The sequence below is a fragment of the Leucopleurus acutus genome (assembly GCF_964270905.1).
Source record: "Leucopleurus acutus genome assembly, chromosome: 2".
In the NCBI taxonomy this organism is placed as follows: domain Eukaryota; kingdom Metazoa; phylum Chordata; class Mammalia; order Artiodactyla; family Delphinidae; genus Leucopleurus; species Leucopleurus acutus.
In genome coordinates this window covers 10,921,245-10,927,285 of record NC_139143.1, presented here as the reverse complement: position 1 = coordinate 10,927,285, position 6,041 = coordinate 10,921,245, and the positions used below count along the sequence as shown (strand labels likewise).

Here is a 6,041-nt window from a genome sequence, read left to right as displayed (position 1 = left end):
GGATACAAATTTTAAGGGAAGTGTGGTGGCCAAAAGGTGGTCTTAGTTGCAGCATATATATCCCTAAATAGTTTCCCTTGGTGTGTAAATTTCCTAAAAGGAGTACACAGCAACAAATGACATGTCAGCACAAATAAGGTCTTACTGAATCTGAGAAGCTCATTTCTTCCTGTGTAAGGTCCTTGCATGCTCCTGGCTTACATTGATATTCCATATAAATTTATTTACAAAAACAATTCAGACCACAAATAAAGAGTAACTGTAGACATACAGAGCTTCCTGGTTTTCCTCCTAGGTCCCAGATCAAGTTTCTGCTTTCTAGAACCTCACAGATTTGTTTCTTTTTGTTTAAAATACTCTAATTTTCTTGTAGCAGGGGCAGAACAAGAAAACCAAACTCTGTATTAACAAATTAAAAACAAATGGCTAAATAATCAAAGTAAGCTCATGTGAATCATAAATCTTACCCAATACGATTTTACTAATGATTAAAAGCATGTAAGCAAAAGCTAGGCAGAGCATTGCTTTCTGAAGGAAATTGTAGCTACAGTATAGCTTGTAAATGTCCCCTTTTCTCCAGCACTAATCACATTTTAGATTAATAGAGGAATTCTAAATAATATGTGCAGAATCATTATTCTTTGGGGAATATGTTTCAGGTTGGGTGCCCTGCAGTTTTATATTCTTTGGGTAGACAGCAAAAATGCATATATGACTCATTCCCATTTTCATACCAACTATTCTGGTCTCCATAAACGAGCAATTCCAATTTTATTTATAAAAAGCCATTGAGAAATACCAGTTTTGCATTGCTGAAAATACAATTTTTTTAAAATTTCAAAATAGGACAATACTTATTATTAATCAAATCCTCAGACTCTGTTCAAATGTTGACAGCTGTCCCAATAATGTCTGTAATAGCAAAAAGATCCATTTCATATTTATGTTTCAATTTTATCTTCAGTTTCTTTCAGTCTAAATCAGTCATCAGTGTTCCCTTGCCTTTCATGACTCTGACAGACATTTCTTGGATAGGAAGTCTACTGATAAGTATCATTAGCCTGTTTACAAGTAGGAGGCACTCTTTCTGTAGAACACCACCTCATTAAGGGAGAAATGTTTCACCCCTCTTCTTACTCTTTCCTTTCCCACATACTTGCTACCCATGCTCTGTTTCTCCAGGGAAAGGCAACATGAACCCTCATCTTATAACTAAGCTAACAAAAGATAATGAATTCTAGCTAAAATTCTTTTTCATTTGATTCTCATGTGTTCACCTGGTTGCCAATACAAATTTTACAGAAATTTCATGTTTGTTTTATCCCCTTCTTGTAACTTGTAAAATTGCATTATAGGAGGGCAAAGGTCTGGCCTTGCAGTACTATGTTATAGAAGCATTAGTATTAAATTATAAGACTTACATTTTTTTAGATAAAATTTGGATTATCACATGACAAATGGCTAAGAAGCACTTAGTCCTGCAAGGTTTTTCAGTGTTTCAAAGGCCCTTTGGTACATTCATGCCTATATGTATATTTTATTAAAACATTATTTGTCGCTACAATACCCAGAATATATAAAAACATTTTTAACCAATTTCCTACAGAAAGGATTTAATTATGAAGAATAGGTTGTTTCCATTTTACCCTTTAAAAAATCTTAAATCAATAATTTTTGCACACTTCTCATTATTTACTAAGGGAATATTCCTAAAATGTAACCCTTCTTTTCTCTTAACTCTTCCATTTGAACTTTATAATATGTTTAAAGTCTCAGAATTGAAAGCTCAAGGCAGTATTAAATTCAAGGTAGGACACAAAAAACAAATATCAGGATGAACGTTTAGTCAAGGCTTATAATCAAATAATTAGTATCAGAGTTACAGGAATTCTGGAGGGGATAAGCCCTGTGTAAAATTTTAGTATATCAGGCAGAGAAACAGAAGACCATGTACATGAGGTAACAAAGAGCGCTAGTCAGAGAGTCCATAATCCAAAGAGCAATCTGGCAGGAATATTAACTTGACCATATCCAGTCCACAATGAACGAGAACTCCCAGGATTTTAGTTCGTTTCCACCATCTTTGTAGAAGACTCTGTTTTAAAGTTTTTATCCTCTTTACCTGGATAATCACTCTGGTGATGTGAGAGAAAGTCTCTTTCTTTCCCCCTGTCTAAACCAAGAATTTGAGATTTCCATAATAATATAGAGCTCTATATTCACATTCCTAAAGGGTCCAATATGGTGCTGGATGATGACTGAAGAGAAATTCTGTTATTTTTATGACTGAAATGGGTCCAATCTATGATCCTTCCTTTGAGAAGGGAAACGCTTCTGTTTGGTTTCAGAGCCTGGAGAAGTAAATAATTAAGATTTTTTTCCCTCATTTTTTCAATCTACTTCTCCATATAACCCTTCTTTCCTTATCAGGGCAGGCAAATAGCAGAGTTCATTTAGCAAGATAAAGATCTTAAAATACACAAATGTTCTATTTAATGGGACTCTAACTTGTTTTTGTACCCTTGAAGGTTCTTAATGTGTTTAGACAGGCACAGTAAGTTATTTTAATAGAAATACTAATAAAAAAGAAGAGAGCTTTCAATTTGTGTATTGTGCTGAGCTGAAATTTGTATTTAAATGCATCTGGGGCTCCCTTTGCTAGTTGGTTAGCAACTAATCATGATTATAGTGTTTGATTGCCTAACACCTACAGGCCATTACCAAGAGACTGTTTCTAAGTACTATAGGACCCACATTCCATTGCTGTATTATTTGAATCAAACTTTCATCATAATGTAGACTACAACTGCAGAGCTAGGTAGATACATGCATACTTGGATACATATAGATAGATACAGATTTATAGATGTATATTCTAGACATAAGGTAATTTCAGGAAAACACTAAGAATTTGATGGCATAAAATTTATAAAATTAAAGATACAGCCAAGTAAGCAGTGTCATAAATCTTTTTTTTTTTTTTTTAAGTTCCTTTACTACTGCCCCAAAGCAGTTAGGGATCCTACTCAAGACTATTCAAAAGTGACTAAGAATGTTCAGATGAACCTTAGCCAAATACACAGCTGCATCATTGAATTTTACCCTAGACACACATATTGCACATCTGTTCTTCAGCCTCATTGAGCAGCAGACTGCTCCAGTACATCAGATAACATTCATTAGTTCTTTGAAAGAGGAAGTCACCTGCTAAAGTCAGATAGCTATTGATTTTCACCACAGTTTCTGATCTGCATGAAACCTCTATTCTATTTCTAGCCTATTGCAAATAGAACATTTTTAAAGGCATGGTCTATATCTAAGTCAGCACATTGTGTTCACTGAGATAATTTTAATTCCACAGGCTATGCAAGAAGATATGCCAAGTGAAATGACAACAAAAAATAAGAATGAAAAAGAAAAGAGAGAAAGAAGGAAAGAAAGGGGATAAAAGAAAAAGAGGAAGAAAGAGAAAAGAACAACAGTAATTCAGTAATAGTGTTAAGACAAGGAAAATAGCATATATATTTAGCAAGACTGGGGTAAAAAGCACTTCACTTATTATCAGGCCATTACGTGGAAAATATAATTTACTCAGAACCATTCGGAAACATTCATTCAGAGTTAATATTAAGCAAACGAAACATCCCGTCATTTAATTTGTGCATTTCCATCTGAAAATTTAGGCACAATGGAAATAACTCAAAGAAGTTTTTAAATCAAATAATTTTAAACTGTTTTTTATTCCCCTTGGCAAATGTGTGTGACTGTATAAAAGTCTGTATAAATTTGGTGAATGTTTTTTTACATGATTTTTGTTAAGAAAAAAGACAATTACTATGTATTTATTGGAAATTACAGTTCTTATCATAATTTCACTAAAAAATTCTAATAATTGTTGTCCCTGAAATTACAATACAGTTAATACTACCTAGTCAATTCCTTTAAAAAGGGGATATAGGCCTCATGGAACTTAAAATTTAAAAGTGTAAAAGAATAATGTAAACAGTAAAGGGAACTCCCTGGTGGTCCAGTGGTTAGGACTCTGAACTTCCACTGCAGGGGACCTGGGTTCCATCCCTGGTCAGGGAACTAACATCCCACAAGCCATGTGGCCAAAAAAAAAAATCTTTGAAAAAGAAAAAGAATAATGTATAAAAAGAAGTATAGTTTATATCATTCAGGTGGCCATGTCCTCGATATTCCATTAGTCCTGTGTGAATTGCTGTAAATTCCTGAATATGTTTTAATCCCAATCCTTAATCATGACATGCTCTCATGTTTAAAATTATGTATTGTTTATGGCAGGGTTATTCAACTGTATAAATAAATTGACAATCGTTAAGTGGGTTCCAATAAAACAGCCAAGGAAGCAACAATTATAAAAATGAAAAAAAAATTGTTTACTGGTATATCACAAATGTTAAATGTAAGGTTAAGTGCTATTTTTCCTTTGGAATCCTGTTGTATCAGTCTGGTAAAGCTTGATTTTGCTGTAAAACCAAGCAACCCTTCCTGTGCCTCAGCATGGCTGCTTTGCGTTTACTGCTCTCTAGTGGCTGGAGGCTGCACTGTGGCGTCACAGGTCGGGTGAGCAGTCGGTGGTGAGTCCAGCAGGGCCTTGCTGCCAACCCCTCTGGCTACAGGCTCCTTGCGGAGCTCCCAGACTGGTCTTACGGGGATGGCCTCCTCCAATGAAAGGCCAGCTTCGAAGAAAAGGCCAAAGGTAAAAAGTTGCAAGACAAGTTGTACTGCTGTCACAGGAAATGGATGCTGGATTACAAGCATGGCAGCTCAGGCAGCAGAAGTTGCAGGAAGAAGAAAGGAAGCAGCAGAATGCTCTTAAACCCAAAGGCGCCCTACTGCAGAACCCATGACCAAGTCAATAAAAAGCAACTCCTGCCTCCCCCAGAAAAACAAACAAAACAAAACCAAGCCACCCTAAATTCTCGCAAGCTTAAAACAATTTAAATTTATTTATTGCTCAGTTGACATGACATTATGAGTTGGCTGGGGGCTCCACTCCATACTGTTGTCTGGTAATTCATCAGAGATGAATAACTATATGAAAGTATTTCTTTTTTTTGTTATTATATAAAGTTATTTAATGGCACTTTGAGCCTATTTATGGCAAATCCAAAATCTTAGATGCTTGCTCAAGTTATATTGTATAAAATTAAAAATAATAATAACCTAATAATAGAACTACCATATGACCCAGCAATTCCACTCTTGAGTATATATCTGAAGAAAACAAAAACACAAATTTGGAAGGATACATTTACCTCAGTGTTCAAAGCAGCATTATTTACAACTGCCAAGATACGGAATCAACCTAAGCACCCATCAACAGATGAATGGATAAAGATATATTCCATACAATGGACCACTATTCAGCTATAAAAAACAATGAAATTTTGCCATTTGCAACAACTGGATGGACTTGGAGGGCATTATGCTAAGTATCAATAAAATAAGTCAGACAGAGAAAGACAAATACTGTATGCCGTTACTTCTATGCGGAATCTACAAAATACAAAAAACTAGTTAATATAACCTAAAAGAAGCAGACTCACAGATATAGAGAACAAACTAGTGGGAGGAGGGGCTAGATAGGGGTAATGGATTAAGAGGTACAAACTATTATGTATAAAATAAGCTACAAAGATATATTGTACAACACAGGGAATATAGCCCATATTTACAATAACTATAAATAAAGTATAAACTTAAAAATTGTGACATCACTCTGTTATACACCTGTAACTTATATAATTCTGTACATCAACTATATTTCAAAAAAAACAAAGGATTCATGGCAAAAAATAGTAATAACGTATTTCTCTAATCTGGGTAAAATCAAAGTGAGAGCCAGGAAATAAATGTATTCTAAAAAAATTACTTATAGCAGATACTTACACTACACGTCGTAAATATTAAGATTAAGAATTTAAGAAGAGAGAAATAATGAGATAATTATATTATCTTTGATGAGGGAAGGCCATTTTTTAAATAAGTGCTAGGTGCTGAGGCATCATAGTACA

At 34.4% G+C, this 6,041-nt stretch overlaps 1 pseudogene across 1 annotated transcript; it reads left to right on the top strand.

The window, feature by feature from the left end:
• The first annotated feature begins 4,524 nt into the window (after positions 1-4,524).
• Positions 4,525-4,874, top strand: LOC309972630 (large ribosomal subunit protein mL52-like; annotated as a pseudogene). Its single transcript has one exon. The product of its transcript is annotated as a large ribosomal subunit protein mL52-like (transcript).
• Positions 4,875-6,041: the final 1,167 nt, after the last annotated feature.